Source organism: Lissotriton vulgaris, chromosome 5, assembly GCF_964263255.1.
Source record: "Lissotriton vulgaris chromosome 5, aLisVul1.2, whole genome shotgun sequence".
NCBI classification, from domain to species: domain Eukaryota; kingdom Metazoa; phylum Chordata; class Amphibia; order Caudata; family Salamandridae; genus Lissotriton; species Lissotriton vulgaris.
In genome coordinates this window covers 1,576,188,236-1,576,211,619 of record NC_141693.1, presented here as the reverse complement: position 1 = coordinate 1,576,211,619, position 23,384 = coordinate 1,576,188,236, and positions in this window count along the sequence as shown.

The following is a 23,384-nucleotide window of genomic DNA, read 5'->3' as shown; positions in this document are numbered from 1 at the left end:
ATTATTCAATGCAAAGTTCTCAAACGCAGTATCTTGTATAATACCAAAATGCAGATTATAAAAATCAGAGTTAGCAGCATAGTCACTAATCCATAGTAAGCAAAAGGTGCTAGCATGTTATAATGCAAAACCTATAGAATCGATATCACCTATATTTCGCGCACCCTATCTAGTATATTATTTTATATCTAAGAAGGTCTCATTCGGGCTTTAGCAGGGCGGCCCCATACCTCTCAATGTCAGTAGGAGCAGTTCACATCAACAGCTACCAGCTCTCTCCATGCGCAGCACCAAGTGTCTGCGTTCATTCCGTGTAACTCTATCTTAAACCCGCGTAGAGCCCAAAATGTTGGCATCAACATTATTTGTGTTATGTCTAATGTCTAATGTGGTGCGAGGATCAGACTTCCCAGCAACCTTGTGTTAGGTTAATCTTAGAGTGTGCAGCTCTCAGTGTGCAGACAGTTGTACCAAGTGTACGAGGCAAAGCTGATAGCATAGGAATAACATATTATTCTCAAATAAAACACCTCACCGCTTCTAGGGTGAAAGCTACAACAACAAGTACGTGTCGTGTGCAAAACTGAAGCCGAAGGCAAAACGGCTGTTTAAACATGTAATACACTCATGCTAACTTAACGCAATATATGTAATGAAGTATCCATATGACACCCCCCCATTGGTCCGAGCACCGCCAATCATAAGGGAAAAGGCAATACTAAATCAGATACAAAAATTGAAAGCAAAATTCAATAATTTTGAGCTAAAATAAGCTAAAAATATGTATGAATGAATATGTATGAATGAATATGTATGAATGCCTACAGTGGCCTCAAATCTAAAAAATAGCAAAAGTCCTGAACCAAAAGTCTTCCGCCAGGTCCAAAAATTATGAGATGTATGACCAGGTCGCATCCTTTCAATTGTTTTTAAGAGAAAAAACCAAGGCACTTATTCGATATCCAAAGTCAATGCGCCACCTAGACGTTATCTCCAGCGACATCACGTGAGTGAACTCACCATCAGCTGAACATAGTCCATCCCTCCAATGCAGCGAAGGGAAAGTCATATTTCACAACAAAGCATTCCTTCTAGGCATCTCACGATTGGAAAGTATATGCAAAGAAAGTCGCAACAGCCTCCAGTATGAAATCACTGCCATCATCCGAAAATAGTTCAGCCATCCAATTTAGTAATGGGAAAGAACATACGTGTTCCTCCAGCATCGGATCCTCCTGCAACGTCAGAGGACAACTCGGTGGGTTCACCAGATCGCTGTGTGTCAGAAAGGCATTCGCCGCTGCAGAGATCTCCCATTGGCCCAGAACTCCATTTATCGCTGCCAAGGCCATAACTCTCTCGCCAGAACAGATCAGCTCGTGAGCCACAACGGGACGCATTAGCTGATCAAAATCGACGTCAGGAGCAGTCCTCAAGCATAGGCATAAATCAATGGCCCAATCGAACTCGCAGCTCAGGCAGTGAAACACAGGTTGGACACACGTGAAGTCGGTGAACCGAAATGACAATCTATAGGCCGTGCTTAATGCTGCAAGCGGCAATGTTCCATAGTAATTGAGCATCCGATTACGACACAGGGTCAGGAGGCGTTGAACGGCGTCTTGCGCAGGATGGGCATCCATGTTTTATGAAGAAAAACACCAACAGAAAGCCTGCGGCCACAGCCAGCAAAACAGGTATTCCACCAAACAAACTCGAAAAAATAGTGTGGAAAAACGTGGGAATGATACCAAAAACTTTTTCAAAAGTAGTCACGAGGCCACTGCTTACTAGTTTAAAAAAATGTGCAAGGCCATTCGTTGAAGAAGCATTAAAAATCTGGTGTACCAGCTCGCAGAAATGAAATGGCAAATCAGTGTTTAAGAGCGCCTGTACCTCTGTGCGGGTGTTGGCTATGTGAAGGACATAAGTTTCCCGGGCCGAACTCAGGGTCACTTGTTTTTGAGACAAAAGGGCCCTTATTCTGCTTAAACCATTGAATTTCGCTTCCAAGGTTGGGATCCGTGGCCAGATGGAGACATCTGAGGAGCCATGCGTGGGTGGGTATAGCACGTTCTTGCAGCACACTACACGCTCTGATACAGTAACTATATAAGCCACACCAATTAATAAACCACAACATAATTCGTTGTTTAAAAGCAAATAACTACCATTAGTTAATAATGTAAATGTGGGCACTACTGCTGGAACTGGCGTGCCTTTTAAAACACATGCTAAATTTGGGCGGTCCTGATTACAAGAACCGTGTAACTGAATGTGTCTGCATATTAATGAATGGTCAGGTGACTGTGTGCATTCCTCACCATTAAGATTAACCTCTTTGCCATCTTTCAGACATCTGTATGTGTATGGTAATGACCATGCCTCATGTAGGAATGCATTGCCTAGCGGTTCATATCGTCCTATAGCAATATAACGCATACAGTTAGTAAATTTATATAAAGGGAATGGTAATGTAATTAATCCATGAATAAGCCATGTGGCAGTAGTGGTTTCAGCAACAGAGAAAGGCAAGGACTCTAGCTTTTCAATATGTAGCATAGAAAATGAAGCATCACGCATTGAAAGCATGCGCTGTTTCTCAGTAAGATTAAAAGGAGCAAAAAGGGATGAAACGTTCAATGAGGTCCAGGGAACTCGACCAGCCTTAAGAGTCTGTAGCGTCCATGCAAACTGCATTACAGAACGCAATTGATTTTGACCATGGTATAACGTGGACACTTCATCATGTACAATATCAACAACAGAAGAAACAATATTATCCAATGTGTAAATTCTGGACGAAAGCATGTTAATACTGTTATCGACCACTGCAAGCACTTTTTCCAAATTTGCTTGATCAATAGCTCTCAGGCGTTTTGCTGCCTCAACTTGTGAAAATTTCCAAATCTCATTGTATATAGCATAAAGAAAGCGTTTAGATCTACCCCTAGCTGGGCCTTTTATAAAATCATTTAGGTCTATATTTTCATTCAACTGGGACAGATGCAGTTTAACTGCAGCCAAAGTGGAATGTTGTAACCAGTTCTGACACAATTTTCCTACTGAATAAGTAGTAACAGTGTGATCTGTTTCAAACCTGGGATCTGGCCTGATGTGCGTAAACCCTTCAGACAAACCCAAAAAACGACGTTGGCAAGCATCAGAGCTTCTTTGCCACAAGAGCCACCCCTCCGGGTCGAAATGGGAAACATTAAAGGAGGAGTTCTGCAAAAGTGCTTGTATCTCACTGATGGACGATGTACTGAAATTACTCCAACCGGAATATTCTTCCAAATCAGGGATAGTAGGGGTATTTAATTTTTTAGATGTAGCCAATCCAAAACATGTTGTTTGGGAAATAGTTGAATTTAAAAACAACATGTGATTCGGGATGAGACATGCACGATGCAAAGCCTCAGTGCCTTGTACCTGCCAATCTTTGGTACCCCAAACCGATTTAAGGTCAACAGTATCCTTCCATAACTCATAGCCATCTACAGATAACCTTTCTAGAAAGGACTTTGAATACAGCAATTTTGTATCAGTAAGTCTGACTTTGGGCATGAATTTCTGGTTTATTTTAAAATAAAACGACTCAGGATTTGACTGATTAAAGTCCGTAAAATAAGAGTATTTTCCCAGAAACGTACTTGAGCTCCCCTGCAAAGGAGCAGGGCAATGTTCCCACTGAGTGTAATTCACAGGAACCCTCCTGGAACTTGTCTTGTGTAAGAAATGATTCCCATAATGTTGATAACAAAACAAATCACCATAATTGACAGAATCTAAGTACAAATCCTCAGCATCAAAGGCCGAATAATATTTTAAATCAGAGAACAATGTTTCTACGGCCTGAAGATCCCAGTCATCAGAATGAATATTTTGCTTAACCACATCTCCCATGTTTACTCTAAGCACATTAGGAACATTAATAACTTCTGTGGGGCCATGTATCTGAAACCTAACTGCATCCCACACAATCCCATCAAGGACAGGCCAAGCAGTAATTTGTACTGTTTTCAAGTCTCTCCTTAGCCTGTGTGCTGAATGTGAGGAGGATAGAGGGGCCAATGTTCCATTAAGGTACCGAATTCCTGTTCTTTCTTTCACATAATGGCCATCAATCAAGCGGAAAAAATAAAACACAAAACCAATTGACATAAAAAGATAAAATGAAAATAGTATCAGCCAAACGTAGGTCCAAGGGGGAATTAAAAAATGTTTTTTAAATAACGTGGCATATTTTGCAATAGTCGATGGTTTCTTTGAAAGTTCCGAAACAGAGTCAAAAGAGAATCTGGACTGGTTGGCCAAACGAGCAGTTAGATCAGACATAGATAAATCAGCAGGATCTGCATATGTCCGCTCATCAATGTTGGCAAGAGGAATTGTATTTAATAAAGGATTGGATAAAGCAGGCATCTCGAGGGACACCTCCTGATCTGCACCAGATGTAATAGCCAGCACAGAGTTCCTCACCATGGAAGGACAGGATGTAGCCGGTGTCATACTATGAAGAATCGGCCACCCTGTGTATCTTGACATTGTCAATAGAAATAAATCTGTTTTCTTTACGACCTGGAAGTGGTGGTAAAATGACTGTTCTTGTGCCCTTCACTCCAAGGACTCGAACCGGCGTTCTAAATGAGGGACCAAACTCTTTCTTGTTATCGATCCTCTCTCGAACCAGTTCTCCAACTTGGGGTAGCCAGCCAACTACCGGGATCTGCAACGCATCATCCGACGTGGAGGGCAAGTGTTCCTTTGCAAGACTGTCTCTGGTCTTTTGTAGATCCTGTAAAACATTGCAATGTTCATCTACGTCAAAGGCCGCGGCCTGGGCCTGGCAGTCTGCACCATCAAGGTCAGGGACGTACATCTTGATACCAAAGAGCATTTCGTATGGGGTCCGCCCACCCAGAGACCTTCTAGGGAGATTATTAAGCGCACGCTGCACGCCATAGAGGTGGGTCAGCCAGTTTCTACCAGTGCCTATAACACGTGCTGTCAAAGATTGCTTTAAGTCGCGGTTCATTCTCTCTACTACAGAATTGCCCTCAGGCCTGTAGGGACTTGAAAACTTCACCTGTACTCCCAACGAAACCATAGCATCCTTATACGCCTTAGAGGCGAAAGCCGGACCCTGGTCCGAGTGGAAAGTACCACAAGCAAAGATTCCCACAAAGACACGCAAATCCTTAATGACAGTTCGCGAATCAGCGCTTCGATGCGGCCATACCCACACAAAGCGTGTGCATGAGTCAACTGCTACTAAGATGTATTTACAAGCAGTATCAGAAGAAAAAGGACCGCAGTGATCCAAATAAACGCAACCAAGCGGTTTATTAGAGATGCACAACTGTGTCTGAGGCGGACGCGCAGCAGTAGAAGGCTTAATCTGCTGACAAATGTCACACATAAGGACATAATCGCGCGTCTGTTTGTACAGTCCCCGCCACCAGAACCTCTGTTGTAGCTGAGATACAGTGGCTGAGACGCCCGCATGCGCAGACGCCACACCTTCATGAGCCGCTGTAATCAGAGAAGCTCTGCGATCCGAGTTGGGAACTAAACGCTCTCCAACTTCAGGAATTTTCACATAAGGAACCTTATCGGGACTTAAGTGGTATGTGTACTTCGAAGGGAACCCCGCAGGATATTTACCTCCCTTCTCCGTGGCAGCAACAGCCGCCAAGATGTCATCATCTATTTTGCTTTTGGACCTCGTGACCGCTGCAACTAAGTATTTTGATACCGCTGACTTCGCTGCTTCATCAGCAAGCGAGTTGCCAACAGCGTGGACTCCCACGCGCTGGTGGCCGAGAGTATGAATCACAAACACGAGCGGCAGTTTCTCTTTAAGTTCCGCCACTCGGACCCAGATCATTTTATGTTTTATTGTGCTACCTTTGGAATCACGAAAATCATTCTGAATCCAAAAGAACAAGTTCTCATTGTAAGACTGGACACAGTAGTAAGAATCACTTACGATTAAAGTCGTCACACAAGGATCAGCGTACTCCAATGCAAGCATTAGAGCACGCAGCTCAGCTAATTGTGCGGTGCAGTCCCCAAGCGTCTGCGTGTGCACGACGCTGGACTCGAACTCATCGTTCACCATGGCACCGACCACAATGGCGCAAGCGGAAACGTAGGCATGTTTAGAGCCATGCGCAACCTGCGCCGAACCATCCGTGTAAATGATACAGTGGAAATCCTCCAACGGTCGCATTGCTAAAGGAGCAGGATGAACAAATTCATACTGTAAATACTCCTGCGACCGTAAAGCGGCGTCAAAAATAAACGTGACATCCTGAGATGTCAAGGATGTAGCCCACTGAATCCACCGAGGGTGCAAAGCTTTAGAATTTGGTACACTGGCTTTCGTGACCGCCTCCAAGGCCGGACACGGGGTAACAACCAACATGCGCTTTCCCTGCGACAGGGCACGTTCTTTAAGAATTGCCATCTGCACAGCCGTTAAAACTTTCTCCACAGTGGAAAATCGCAATTCAGCCGAAGTGTACAAGTGTGACTTGTAAGCAATAGGTACAGTATCCCCCTCATTAAAAGTCAGGTACGTGAAACCCACCGTCCCAGGGATAATTCTTATCACCAGGTTGGTCTGGTTATCACGGGTCTGTAAGTAGTCAGAAGTGAGCAAATCAGCCTGCAAGGACTGCAGAATGGCTGAATGCTCAGGCAGCCAGCATGATTTGGAAAAAGATGGTTGTACCAAGGCATATAAAGGCTTGATACGCTGGGCATATTCCGGAATGTATGTCCTCCCGAAATTTAAAAAACCCAGTAAAGACTGTAATTTTTTCAGCGTTGTCGGAGAGCGCAACTGCGCGCACTTCTCCAGGAAGTGAGGAGCCAATCCCTTTCCTTCATGGTTAAGTTCATAACCTAGAAACAACACTGTGTACTCCGCAATGTGTGATTTTGCAAAGTTAAACTTGTAACCCATGTCTGCAAAGTTACAAATTATGCTGTTTACACGACACAGATGCACCCAAAGTTCGTCGTCTGTGAGATAAATGTCATCCACATACGAACATGCAACTGGATCGAAACTCTCCAAAAGAGAGACTATGCGGGCGGAAAAGACCCCAGGACTATTTTTATATCCCATTGGGAGTCGTTTAAACATTTTTTGTACGCCGCCGCATGTAAAACTGGTCCATTGGGAACTTAGACCATCTAATCTATGTGCATAAAAACCATTGGAAATGTCAAGCGTGGTTTTGAACCGTTTACGCTCAAGACTATTCACTAGGGCAGAGCCGTGAGTATTCTGTACTGCACAGTTACGGCAATGCGAGTTCAAATGCCGGTAATCCAAAACCAGACGATATGATCCGTCCGGCTTGTTAACAGTAAAAAGGGGATTATTCATCGGTGACACACACGTTTCAATTACACCTTGATATTCCAATTGTTCAAGGATAGCCGCGACCGAAGCCTTAGCTTCACGCCGTATGGGATATTGGGGTTGTGGCTGCGGCTGTGACCGTAACGGAATCTCATGGCTCGGGGACATTTTATCCCAGCCACACTGATTCCGGTACACAGCCGGCGCAAGCGCCAGAGCCCACTCTTCTGCAAAATGCAGAGCTTCCATTCTTGGCACAGTGTGCGCGAAACTGGGGAGGATTACCTCCTCCCCTCGCGGAGCTGCGAGAACAAAAGGTGGGGGCCAGTCAGCCTCCGAAAGCAAAATATCATACGTATCCGAAAGATTTTCCCAAAATACCCCTTTTACAGTTCGCTGCATGTCACCTTCAATTAACAGGACAATTTCAAAAAGTCTTTCAGGGGGAGCAACATGTGTATCAGCTGTTTCAATCACAATAAAAGTCTCAGTCGCTGTCACCTTCAACAGTGGACGGAGGGCCTCTCTCACTATGGTAATCTCCGCCGCGCTGTCCAGCAAGGTCAGAGCCCACGTCAGATTCCGAAGCCGCGTTCTCACTATCTGGGGCATATCGATGCGCCGTTAAGGCAGCGACTTTCTTCTTGGCAAACTGCGGTCTCTTTGGCGTAGAGTCGTCCCGCTGATCCCCTTCACTTCGTGTGCGGGGCTGGCCACGTCCTTGCTGGCCACCCCTGCCCCTGCCGCCCCCTCCACCACCGGTTGACGGAGCCGATGAGTCCTGAAAGGAACGAGGAGAGCGTTGGTCAGTTGCCTGATATCTATCAGGCGATTTAATCGTAGCGCGATCGCGCAATTCATAAACTCGCTCTGACTGCGCAGGTTGTGAAGGCGCCGGACTCGAAACCTGTGTCTGTTGTTGTTGTTGCTTACCCTGATTCTGCTTTTTAGGCCAATTTTGTTTTTTGGACTTGGGCTGTCCACCTGTTTCCGAAGACTGTCCCTGGGGCTGCTTCCTTTCTTTTTCAAGAAAAACCTTTGCGCCCTTAGAATTGCGGCCAACCGTTTTATAAGCTGCCACAATAATTTTTGCCAGCTGACGGGGTTTCTCGGCATCGGGAATTAACGCCAGACCATTGGCCACTTGAAAGTTCACAGCATCCCCTTTTACATTGGCAAGGATAATACCGCAAACTGTCTCAAATGAACCGTTCAGGCGCATACCCAACTCAACCGCCGACTCAGGTCCGTGATCATCTTGAACACGTTTGAGGATCGCAGACAGGTTCGACACTGTCGGTGTGCCAAAGCACCTCGAGTAAACCGCTGCAAAAGTCTTACCCCATGTTTCACAGTCAGCAAGTTCAGGGGCTAAATCCTTCGGTAAACTAAGCGTAAGAATCCGGTGTTTTTCACCCGGAGTCGTATTAGGAAACACAGCCTCCAGCTGGTCGAATTTCTCGGCAAGCCAGTAAGGAAAATCATCCTTATTGTCTGGCTTTCTGCCCATTACGGAATTCACCAAGACAGGACTGATTTTCAAACCAGCCTGTTCCGCTCGAAGCTGCGCACCTGCGGGGGCTGCGCCATGTATATTACGACCAATGTAATGAACAAGCGCTCTAATCACGTCAACCGCGACATCATGCAGACGCCGCAAATCACCCACATTACAAGTGGCGCGATTAGGATGAGGAGTAAATCCGCCCAAGGCGGGCCAGGCTGTGCCCGGAATGGACAACGGACCTAACCTCGGAGCCGTTAAAGAGTGGGGTAGGACGCCACCAAACCAAACTCCGTGCTGCCAAGCATCGATAGGTACTTCCAGTGCTCTGTACGGAGCATAAGCCGCCGGAACAGCCGAGGCAGTGTACGAGTGGTAGACGCCCGAATTAGCGTTTACTTCCGGAAACGTCACCCAGGAATAAAACAATTCGTACGGGTACGCATGTTCCGCACTCACCACTAGAACCACAGCCAAACCTTCCGCAGGGACATTATATGCCCTCAAGTGGTCGCGAACCGCGACGCGGCTATGCTGCGCTATTTCCACGGCCATGGTAGCACCGGAAGTGAAAAAAGGACAAAGAACACTTTGTAGCACAACTGGGTAGTAATTCAAAGAAACCGTTTAAAGTAGAATTCAAGCTTGAAAAGACCTATTTCAAAAATAGGTAGGTTTTTCCGACACCACCGTTTACCGGAAACGGGAATGAAGGTGTTAAGGTTTGAATGATATACTACTCGAGTGTCATGAAATACGGCCAACCAATCCGTTGGGCGCCATGTAGCAGGGTTTCCGTTCTCCCACAGAACTGTGCATAGAGATCTAGAACCTCAGTGAGTTAGGATGATCCAAAACTCATCTCAGTGTCAGAAATCTCGTTACCTAGCTAGCTACAGTGTCTCATGGATCATTATGAAATGATACATGTATTAGACAAACCAGAACATGATCTTTAGAATACCTCAGGAGTCGTGGAACACATGAACACTCTTTCGTTATATAATCATTTCAAACCAAAACTGGGAGTCAAAGAACACACATGCAAGTTTGAAATATTTATTATTCAATGCAAAGTTCTCAAACGCAGTATCTTGTATAATACCAAAATGCAGATTATAAAAATCAGAGTTAGCAGCATAGTCACTAATCCATAGTAAGCAAAAGGTGCTAGCATGTTATAATGCAAAACCTATAGAATCGATATCACCTATATTTCGCGCACCCTATCTAGTATATTATTTTATATCTAAGAAGGTCTCATTCGGGCTTTAGCAGGGCGGCCCCATACCTCTCAATGTCAGTAGGAGCAGTTCACATCAACAGCTACCAGCTCTCTCCATGCGCAGCACCAAGTGTCTGCGTTCATTCCGTGTAACTCTATCTTAAACCCGCGTAGAGCCCAAAATGTTGGCATCAACATTATTTGTGTTATGTCTAATGTCTAATGTGGTGCGAGGATCAGACTTCCCAGCAACCTTGTGTTAGGTTAATCTTAGAGTGTGCAGCTCTCAGTGTGCAGACAGTTGTACCAAGTGTACGAGGCAAAGCTGATAGCATAGGAATAACATATTATTCTCAAATAAAACACCTCACCGCTTCTAGGGTGAAAGCTACAACAACAAGTACGTGTTGTGTGCAAAACTGAAGCCGAAGGCAAAACGGCTGTTTAAACATGTAATACACTCATGCTAACTTAACGCAATATATGTAATGAAGTATCCATATGACAACTCTACTCCACACTATTGCACTCTATGTCACTTTACTCTGCTCCAGTGTTCACCACTGCACTCTACACCAATGTACTCTACACACTCTACTCTACACCACTGCACTCTACAACACTCTACTCTGCAGCACCTCACTCTGCCACTGAACTCTTTGCCACTCTACTCTGCATCACTCTACTCTGCAGCAATCTATGCCACTGCACTCCACTCTACACCCCTTTACTCAAAATCAATGCACCCTACGCTACTTTACCTATGCCAACTACTTTGCACCACTGCACTTTACACCACTATACCCTACAACATTCTACTCTCTCCCACTGCACTCTACACCACTGCACACTACCTCACTCTACACCATTGCGATTTATGTCACTGCACTCTACACCATTCTATTCGACACTGTACGTCACTGCGCTCTGCACCACTCTACATAACTGCACTCTACACCAGTCTACTGCACTGTATGCCACTGCACTCTACACCACCCTACTGCACTCTACGCCGCTCTACTGTACTCGATGCCACTGCACTCTACACCACTGCACCACTCTACTGTATGCCAATCCAATCTACACCACTCTATTCTGCATCTCTCCACTGTTTGCCACTGTACTCTATGCCAATCTGCTTTAAGCCACTCTAATCTACTCTGCCCCCTGCACTCTATGACACTCTGCTCTATAATACTGCAGTTTCTACCACTTGACTGTACTCTGAAACAATCTACTCCATGCCACTTCAGTCTATGCCACTCTATTCTACACCGATGCACTCTATACCACTGCACTGTACACCAATGCTCTCTTCACCACTTTACTCAGAACCAATAACACTCTAAGCCATTGCATTCTATGCCAACCTACTCTGAAAGACTGCACTGTAAGCCACTATATTCTACTCTAACTACTGCACTGTATGCCACTCTAAACCATTGCCCCCTGTCACTTTACTTTGCACCACTCTATGCCACTGCATTCTACACCAATGCACTTTACACCACTCTACTCTACACCACTGCACTGTATGACACTCTATTCTGCAGCACTGTGCTCTTTGGCACTGAACTCTATACCACTCTACTCTATACCACTCTACGGTGCACTACTTTACTCAATGACACTGCACTCTACTCTGCACCACTCTGCGCAACTCTATTGCACTCTACACCAATGCGCTCTATGCCACTCTAATCTATTGTGCACCACTGCACTCTGACACTGAACTCTACCCCACTTCACTATATGCCTCTCTACTCTACTCTGTACCACTCTATCTATGCCAGTGCACTCTACCCCTCTCTACTATACACCAGTGCACTGTACACCACTCCAGTCTAAACCACTCCACTCAACACTCCACACTATGCCACTGCACTCTGCAATACTGCACTCTACACCAATGCACTCTACTTCACTACTCTATACCACTCCACTCTACCCTGCACCTCTCTACCCTACCCTGCACCGCTCCATTCTACACCACTTCACTGTACTCTGAAACAATCTACTATCCGCCACTGTCCTCTTTTGCACTGCACTCTATGCCACTCTACTCAAATCTGTGCCACTCCATTCTACACCACTGCAATCAAAGCTGCATGACTTTACTCTATGCCACTGCGCTCTACCTTGTACCACTCCACTCGACTCTGAAACAATCTGCTCTATGCCACTGCACTCTATTCGACTGCACTCTCCACTCTACTCTACTGTATGCCACTCTACGGCTCTGCACTCTAAGCTATTCCCCTGTTCTCTAAACCACTGCACTCAATGCCAATGCACTCTATACCACTTTACTCAAAACCAATGCACACTCAACCTACACCAACTACTTTGCACCACTGCACTTTACGCCACAATACTCTACAACATTCTACTATATGCCACTGCACTCTACGCCACTGCACTCTACACCACTGCAAGCTATGTTCCTCTACACCAGTGGTTCCCAAATGTTTTCGACCTGTGGCTCCCTTGACCCATTGGCCATTGCCCGTGGCTCCCCACAGTGTACACCACCTATTGCTGTTTTTGCCTGAGGTGATAAAACAGCTTAATAATGAATACAGGGCTGCTGCCCTGAATGTGGGGAGGACATTAATCAACAACTTTGCCACAGTTTCCACAATCTTTTGAGTAGTATTAAAGGGGAGGCAGCAGCACTGGCAGTACACCAATGCCTGTGTAGCTTGCTTCTTGTAGACCAAGAATGCGAATTACCAGAGATTATTGCTGAAACCTATACATCTATAGGTCAAGATAATTTGGGACCCAGACTTAACAAGCCACAGCCTAAAGGTAATTCTGAAAAGGATAATATCAAGCAGGCACCTGAGTGTTTTAGAAAATGCTGGGACAAACAGAAAAATAAAGATAATACAAATGCACAGGGTGGATCTCCACAACTGGAGCTTACAAAAAGACATTACAATTTATGCAATGGTACTACACGTAAACAGCCTAAAAGGTATAAGTACTCTGGTACACGTCCTTTTTGTTCCTTTCAGCACTCACCCGAAAAATGCTTGGAGGGAGGGGAACAATCAAGATGCAGGCTTGAAGACTATGTTAAACTGAGAAAGGACTCACAACGCTCATCTGACATCATCATAAAAAGTAATAAAAACTTCAACAACAAAAACCCCATTTCAAGAAGAAGAAGGTGGCAGGTATTTCCATTTAACATGCCACACATATTGAGAACGCTACTTCAGAACAAGATGTGGGCATTGAACCTGCTAGACAGTGCAGTAGAGGTCACAGTACTGTGCTGAAATCTTCAAGAGTTTCTGTTTCCGAGAGCAACTAATGAATTTATTCAAGTTAAAACACCAGATCAAGGGTTAGTCCTCCCAACAGACTTTAAGAGTTGGATATCAAAATAGAGGGTGACACACCATGTATTATTAAAGTAATAGTCTGGGAAATTTTAAGAACCACCTATTACAATCTCTTGGATGAAAAGAGTTGAAACACCAGATCAAGGGTTAGCCCTCCCAACAGACTTTAAGAGTTGGATATCAAAATAGAGGGTGACACACCATGTATTATTAAAGTAATAGTCTGGGAAATTTTAAGAACCACCTATTACAATCTCTTGGCTGAAAAGAGTTGCCTGCATTTGTAGGTAAAGTCTCAGAAGGGGAAGTTGTAATTATCCCTTCCTTTTCTGTCCTTATTCCTGAAGTTGTCAAACAAGAGTATGCCACAGAATGAACTCTTGCACAAGTCCCGGGATTATATCACAATTGTGTAGGCTGGGATAAGGATTGGTGGTGGTTCAGTTGCATGTCCCCTGCCTCACGCCTTGCCAGTGTTAAGCTGCAAGCACCACATGACGGATGATGAAAGTGGTAACTGAAATATTTTTTTGTAAATTTGTTCATAACATCAGCAACAAATCCTCTTAGTCACAGCTCCTCGGTCTGAGAAAAGCTCCTCCAAATGCCACCTATAGAATCCCATCCCGCTCTAGAATGCTCACACATTTTAGTATGTACAAATGCCTCTGACTCCTATGTAACCATAACCATAACATATTTTTTAGGATGGAAAGCAATCAAAATGAACAAAATAATAATATAAAAAATATTGTCATCAAATATCAAAAATGTAGTTTATAAAAACCCATGAATAAATCTATAACTAAAAAATACATTTCTTTCTGTAAGAAAATAAAAGAAATCCAACTTTAAAACATATATTAATTGAGAAATAAATATAATACATACCTTTAACTATGAACATCTTTCAGAAATTATTGAAAAAATGCAACATATTTCCTATAAAGTAATTAAAATATCAGCCAAAATATTAACTATGCACATTTAAATATAACACCCTTAACCTACAAAGTGAAACACATTAACAATAACAACTCATATTACTAAATACAAGAAAGTTACAATTAAATATATTAAATAAATTAGATCACTGGCAGTTCTGATGCTGTAAAAATTCCAAGAAGGCCATTCTGCCACAAAAGATAACCCGTAAAGTATATCTCAAAAAATCATAAAAAATTCAACAAGGTGGCATATAAAATACATCAAAATCCATCAGTACCCCAAAACAATTATCATTGTTTTTAAAGTCAAGTAAACCCAAAAATAGAAGAAAAGCGATAAAAATGCATCAGGAAAAAAAATCCAACACATTTGTTCATGAAAATAATGGATAATGGCAAATCCGAAAGGGAAGATCTTTGCTGCATGAAACATAAAATCAATAAATATCACTTACCCCTGCCCCCCTCCAAAAAAGGAATAACTAAAACGTTAAAAAATATATGCCATGTATGGCCCCAATAGAAACCACAAATCATACATGAATATTAAACAAGCATCCATGTAAGTACTATAAATGAAACACAAGAGGATTTTAATGTGTGCTTAGCGGAGGAAAATAAAGATGTGATAGAAGCATTCGTGAACATCTCAGCTAAGATTAAGGAAATTCTTACGGTTAAACAGAAGACGTCACTATGCAAAAGGCGGGGGTGGTTTGATCACGAATGCAGCAAAGCACATAATAATTTAAAAAGAGCTCTAAAAAATTTACTCCGGAATATAGACGAGATAAGGAAAGCCAGATTGCGCTATAAACAGGCCCAAAAGATGAGAAAGCATAAATTAAAAGAGGAAGTTTGGCTAGAACTACATGAGGCTTGTATAAAGAAAGATAATGTCAAGTTTTGGAAAATAGTGAACTCTCCATATTTAATGGAGAGGGATTGCGATAAGATGGATATAGCCATAATTGAAGACAGCTGGATTGGGTATTTCATTGATTTATATCGTGCTGGTACAAACCCAGTAGATAATGAGCAGGGGAGGGAAATATGTCAAGTAGGAGGTTTTGAGGCAGAGGGTTCTAATGAGGAAAAGTTTATCTATCCATATACCCTCTTCATATTACTTTCACCCTAGATGAGATAGTTTGCGCAATACAAAAAGTGCCTCAGGCAAGGCTCCGGGGCCGGACAGTGTCCCAGTTGATGTTTACCGGTCAAATAACGATATTTGGGCACCACTTATACTGAATGTTTCAAATAAATGTTTTCAAACTGGTTTCATAAAGACTTGGTCAGATGCCATTTTAGTACTCATTTTTAAGAAGGGAAATCGTGATGCTCCTAAATGTTACTGCCTCATATCACTTTTAGATTTTCTTTTAAAAGTGGTGGGGAGGGTCATTTTAAACAAACTACAACTATGGGCAGAGGAAATGGGGGTTTTATCATGGCTACAATGGTATACACCCGTTACAACGCATCTTTTACAACTACCTACTATTACAACGCATCTTTTACAACGCATACCATTACAACGCATTGCGCTGGGGGGCGCTCTAGGATAGGGAATAAGTATAATTTACTATCCAACACCTTCCCTAGTGTCCACGGGGACTGGAGTTAGAATAGTAAATTACACTTACCACTATCCAGCACCTCAAAGCGCTATGCGTTGTAATGGTATGCGTTGTAATGGTCGCGTTGTAATAGTAGGTAGTTGTAACGGTATGCGTTGTAACATGGTACATCCCTACAATGGTATACACCCGTTACAACGCATCTTTTACAACTACCTACTATTACAACGCATCTTTTACAACGCATACCATTACAACGCATTGCGCTGGGGGGCGCTCTAGGATAGGGAATAAGTATAATTTACTATCCAACACCTTCCCTAGTGTCCACGGGGACTGGAGTTAGAATAGTAAATTACACTTACCACTATCCAGCACCTCAAAGCGCTATGCGTTGTAATGGTATGCGTTGTAATGGTCGCGTTGTAATAGTAGGTAGTTGTAACGGTATGCGTTGTAACATGGTACATCCCTACAATGGTATACACCCGTTACAACGCATCTTTTACAACTACCTACTATTACAACGCATCTTTTACAACGCATACCATTACAACGCATTGCGCTGGGGGGCGCTCTAGGATAGGGAATAAGTATAATTTACTATCCAACACCTTCCCTAGTGTCCACGGGGACTGGAGTTAGAATAGTAAATTACACTTACCACTATCCAGCACCTCAAAGCGCTATGCGTTGTAATGGTATGCGTTGTAATGGTCGCGTTGTAATAGTAGGTAGTTGTAACGGTATGCGTCGTAACATGGTACATCCGGCTACAATATGGTTTTAGGTCTGGATTGTGTAAAACAGAGCAAGGTTTGAATCTCAGTCTTATAATCGATAAATATACTAGGGCAAAAAGTGAAAATGTGTTCTTAACTTTTGTTGATTTATCCTCCGCGTTCGACTGTGTCATACATGATAAACTATGGAAAATTTTATTTGAGCTGGGTGTTGAAAATGAAATTTTGTTATTTATTAGAGAACGATATCGAGAGGTGGGAGCAAGGGTAAGATATGGGAAAAATGGAGAGTAGTTGGCAAGATTTGGTATCGGAAAAGGAGTGAGGCATGGATGCGTCCTTGCCCCGTTCCTTTTCACACTATACATTAACAGTTTGGGTGAACGATTGGCCGAACTCCCCCACGATTACCCAATCATAAATGGAACCCCAGTCCCAATTTTAGTTATACCTGTTCGACGCAGTTTTAATGTCAAGGACACAAATAGGCCTACAGAAGACAGTTACACACTTTGTTAATTATATGCAGGTGAGGGGGCTGCAAGTAAATATTAGTAAAACATTTAGCATGAAGTGTGGTAATAGAACCGCAAATAAATGTGACATCTTTATCAATGGTAAAATTGAGTGTGTAAAATGTTTTGCCTACTTAGGGATACATTTCGATCAGAATGGTACCTGGCCAGCTGCAATATTAGCCCGGAAAACAATGGGGCATATTATCAAGCCCCTTATCGCCGCTTTATCGGCACTTTTCTGCCGATAACGTAGCGATATTTGCATCGCCCTATTACAGAGGCAGCGTTAAGTCAATTAACATGGCATAAACCCACGTTAATTGACTTAACGCTGCCTTGATAATAGGGCCCCTTTCACGATAAACTCATCGTGAAAGGGGGCGTGCAGTGGGTGTTGCTGTGGGCGTTCCACTACAACACCCATTCACTTCGACCCTGCCACCTATTATCAAGAGAGGCGATAATAGGTGGCAGCGCCGAATTTAAGAACAGTCAGACCTGTTCTTAAGGTGGCAAAACGGGGAGAAATGCTTCATTTCTCCTAGTTTTTGCTTTTTGCATGTGTGCTGCCTTGTGCAGCACACATGGAAAAAGCAAAATGCCAAGGTTTATTTATGTACAGGTAGGTGTCCCTTCCTGTACATAAACAAACCTTTTTTTTTAAATGCCAATTTGTAACTTACATGTGTGCTGCATGAAGCAGCACACATGTAAGTTACAAAATGGCATTTAAGCTTTGTTTATGTGCAGGAAGGAACACCTTCCTGTACGTAAACAAATCTTCCCTGCCTGCGCTGGCGTTAAGTTGCAATACTTATCGCCATCACGGGGGGAAACGCTAGGCTGCACCATATCCTTGGTAATATGGTGCAGCCTAGCGTTTCCGAAGTGGCGAAGAGAGGCGTTAAGCCAAGGCGGCTTACACCTCTCTTCGCCACTTTGTTGGTAATATGCCCTAATGTTTTTAAAAGCTACCAGGGCATTAGTCAGCATGTCAAGAAAACTGGGCTCTCGACCAGCCCCTGAATTGCTCACAATTTATAAAACTAAATGTATCTCTACAGCCACCTACGGCGCTAGTATATGGGGCTTTACCAAGGCACAATGTATACAGAGCTGCGAAAATAATTTCTTGCGCTATTTCTTAGCTGTGCCCAATTCAACTGCTATATATACATGTCATTCTGAGGTAGGCCTAAAGCACATTGTAGATATTATAAAGTCTGGCCCTTTACTATAGCCATGTCTGAACTGGGGTGGCAGAGTGGGCTAAAGAACGGTGATGGATTAAACCCAGATCTTTTGACTGGGTGTGAGTGTTTGATTGATTCAGATGCTCCGTCCATCACCACCCCCTTTTGTACCCCTTTACTATTATGGCACAAGATATGGAACACCCCCGAAGCAGTTTTTAACCGGTATGTCATCATGGACTGTTTAAAAGTGGACAATGTATATTGCATTCCATGGTTACGACATATTAGGGACATCGCGGACGAAATTGGCCATCCAGATTTATTTACAAATCCAGATTGCATGAATATTACCTCCAGGAAGCTATTAAAAAAGGAATACCTGTCCTATCTGGAGGAAAAGCGATGGCTTGTGGAGAAAACGAAACATTTGGTTATGGAAAGCCACACTATGCTGTCATGCATTGGGATTCAGCCATATTTGTCATATGTGACGAGTCCCTTTGATCGGATGTTATTGACACGTTTTAGGCTGGGTATTTTGCTCAGGGTCAGTACATTTCCATTGATGAATGATTGGTCTTGTACTCTTGCATTGTGTCCTTGCGATGGTAGCTCGACACAAACGACATTGCATGTAACTCTTTTTTGTAGGTTTTATACGTCACCGAGGAGGATGTTTTTATTACCAATTTTTAAAACAATACGGTTTAAGACACTGTAGAGCGTCATACTTAAAGTTACAATGTATGGAAGATGAATTGACAATGGATAGTGTAATAAGTTATTTAAAATGTGTGATCAGATTAAGAAAGACAATTAGGTTGTAAAGTCACTGTATTGCATTATTTATCTTCCTGGAAATGCTTTTTATCTGCACTTTTATGTTTTTCAAATAAAATACGAATAAAGTAAAAAAAAAAGAAAATATTTTACTATTGAACAACTAAAAGAGGCTATCTGATTCATCTGCTAAAAAAAATTACCCAAAATTACCAAAACTAAACATAGTTAGCCTATTTCATTTAAATTATACATAAAATGTAATTTACCTTATCTAATGAAACAGGTACCAGCAAACACATTGTTGAACTTCCACTGTGCAAAAACATGAAGAAAACACTTTACTAAAGGGATATTTGGGAAAAATTGCACAGGAAAAAAAGGAAATATAAACTACAAATTTATTGCAGTCATTGTAAAAATACCATAATAATTTGTATTAAAAAATGTGAAAACAATTAAATTGCTGCAAAATGTATATAATTGCCTTAAAGTACAAGAAAAGAAAATTGTGAAAAATATACATATAATAAAATATATTAATAGTTTTTGGCGTGACATGTTTCAGCCATGTATCATAGCCGCTTGGGGTCAATGGCTTTCAGCAGAACGTAAACACAAAAGGATAGGGGTACGTGCTTAGTAAGCCATACCTAAACTCTAAGATACATATGGAACTGTGAGGCACACTGCACATGTGATTGCTTTCTTGCCTCTTATGTTAAACATCATTCGTTCTTTCTCTAATGCAAAAAAGGAACATAACTTGAGTATACCCAGATAGTTCAGATTTCACATTTCATTCTTGATAGTAGTAGGCAATCAGGTGGTGATTTTGAAAAACAAACAAAAATGCCTGAATCCCCTTGCGCTAGCACTTAACATTCATTAAAAAGAAAAACAGTACACAGCGTGGCGCAAACAAATATGTGAGCATATAGCCTGGCTCACCGTATCTTTATTGACAAAATGCATCATGGGAAACAGGAAGAAGGCTCTTCCTGTAGTCACACATTGTTGTGGAAAATGAATTTCAGGTCAAAATCGTAACCACAGTTAATGTACAATCATATACAGGGCCTGTTCACGATCTTGGCAGATGGGATACTCAGTCACAAACGTGTCAGATATCCCATCCGCCAAATTACAAGTTCAATAGGATATAATGGGATTGGAACTGGGCAGATGGGATATCCATCACATTTGTGAAGGAGTAGCCCTGTCCTCCAAGATTATAATCAGGCCCACAGCTATCATACATCATTCCTATAGGCAGGAATGCCTTAGACTTTTTGTTGAGACACAATTGCAAAATTCTGAAGACGGATCCTTTAGATTTTTTTGTCTCTGAGATCAAACCCCTGACAAAAGAAGCTGAGTACTCCAAGCGAATCACAAAAGCAAAATCTGACTTTCTGACATTTTACCTACAATTGTTTAGTTCTACACATGACCTAAAATACACAAATCTGTAAGAGCACTGCAGGGTGCCCCATTGTCTCGGGAATAAACTCAGTATTTCAAACTCTTTCAAAGTTTGTTGATTGGTCTCTTTGAACTTTAATTAGTAAAATGCCATTCTCTCTGAGGAACACAAAAGATATGCTGAATTATATCATGTTTACAAATAAGTGGAACTCATGAGAAGAGAGGGCATTAAATCATTATACACAGATGTCACCCCAGGAAGAATATCTTAGAGTCATAGAACATTTCCCATACAAATCAGACTTCATGATCCCCATACACTTCATCAGGATTTGGCTAGAATTGCAATAACAAAAACCTTTTTTTTTCAGTTTGAGGGTACCCATAATTGTATTGAATTGTATTTTAATCGCATTTATATAGAGCTTACTACCCCTGGCGAGGCGGCGAAGTGCTTTTTCGGCGAGTAGCACGCTACTCCGGGAACCATAGAGGATTAGTGCTGAATTAGTTGCAAGTACATTTTAGGTGGTGGATAGGTTAGTCAGTTATTTGGATTCGGAAGAATAGCAGAAGGATAGAAGAGGAAAAAAAGGTTTGTATTTATATAGCGCTTGTTACCCCTGATGGAGTGTTGAAGCACGCTACTCCGGAAACCCGGAAAGTAATTTGAGTGGTGGATATTAGTCAGTTATTTGGAGTGAGAAGGGATAAAAGGGAAGGAAGGTTTGCATTCATGTAGCACCTGTTACCCCTGATGGATGTTGAAAGGCTTTTCTGGCGGGTAGGACGCTAGTGCGGAACCCATAAAGGATTAGTGTTGAAAATTAGTACAGTGAAGTATGAATTAATTTGAGTGGTGGATATGTTATTCAGTTATTTAGATAGCGAAGGGTAGGTTACGGGATAGAAGAGGAAAAGAGGTTTGTATTTATATATCGTTTGCTACCCCTTGATGGGGTTTTGAAGCGCTTTATTGGTGAGTAGCATGCTACTCTGGTACCCATAAGGATTACTGTCAAATTAGTATGGCGAAACATTAAAGTAATTTGAGTGATGGATATGTTAGTCAGTTATTTTGATTGAAAAGCGTTGGGGGGTAGAAAAGGGAAAAAAGTTTGCATTTATATAGTGCTGGTAACTCTGATGGGGTGTTGAAACGCTTTATTGGCGGGTAGCACGCTACTCTGGAACCCATCAAGGATTAGTGGTGAATTAGTATAGTGGAATATGGAATTTGAGAAGTGAACATGTTTGGATTGAAAAGGGTAGTGGAGGGACAGAAGAGTGAGATTTTTTTTATTTCTTTGGAGGTCATAGTAGCAGGAGGAGGCTTTTGGATTAGTAAAAAGGGGTTTTTGAGGGGAAGAGTCAGAGGATATATGGAGAGAAGTATAGGCTGAGAAATAGGGTAGTGCATTTGAAATGCTAAATTAGAAGAACGTGATAAATATATAGATTCATAAGTACATTGAAAGTATATAGATACATAAAGGAGGTAAGTATATATAGATTAAAGATATTGATAGAGGTACAGGATGAGAAATAAGGTAGTGCATTTGATATGATTTTTCAGGAGAAAGTAACAGACACACAGATCCAAGTACATGGTAGGGACATAGATGCACAATGGAAGTAAGTATTGTATTATTTATTTAATTATAACAAAATATTTATTCTACATGTTTATACAAAGCAATACACAAAGATAGGTCATATCTACAGTGAAAATAAATGTTTATATACAGAGGAATATGCTGTAAATGTCTGTTTGCGTATGGTGCTTATGTGGGGAAGAGCCAATTCTTGAGTAGTTTTCTGAAGATAATGTGGTTGTTGGTGGATCTTATGTTGGGGGGTAAAGAGTTCCATAGTTTGGCTACTTGAACAGAGAAGGCTTTGCCACCCATGGTTTTTTTCTTGTATCTTGGGATTTTGAGGCAAGAAGCCCCTTTGTAGCGTAGGTTCCTTTGTTGAATGTGTTTGGTGATTTTATTCCTGAAGAAGAGAGGTCCCATTCCATGTATTGCTTTGTGGGTGATACAAAGTAGCTTGAACGTGGATCTTCTGGCAACCAGTAACCAATGCAGGGCTTTCAAGGCAGGTGAGATGTGGTTTGATTTTGCAAGAGTAGTCTGGCAGCCGAGTTCTGAATCCGTTGCAGTCTTTTCATGGTCGTTAAAGGTGATCCATGGTAGAGGCGATTGGCATAATCGGGTTTGGACAGAACAGGGGAAATTGTAGCTTGGACCTTGTGTGGAAATCCCAAATGAGGGAAAAATTGTTGCAGCATTTTTATAGTGACAAAGCTTGATCTTGCTAGTTTGTCCACTTTGGTATTCATCGACAGCTTGGAGTCCTTGATCATTCCGAGGTTTTTTACTTCTTTCAATACTTTAGGTGGTGATCCCGGAACACTGACACAATATCGATGTCAAAAATATCGATATACAAAAATATCGAGTTAAAAATATAGAAAAACAAGCATCCTGGGACCGTCCATCATCCCCTTTTGTATCGCTTTGTTCGCCCTAAGTTGGCAGGGTATGCTCAGACGTGAGTTCCTTGCTCACTTGGCCACTGGATTCAAGATAGCCTGGCTGATGAGGATTATGAATCCAAAACCGGTCCCAGGATGCTTATTTCCGGTCCAGGGAAGACAAGGCTTGGCAGTTCGGGCTGGACTGTTCCCATGAGGCACAGGGTCTGACTGATTTGCATATGGCCAT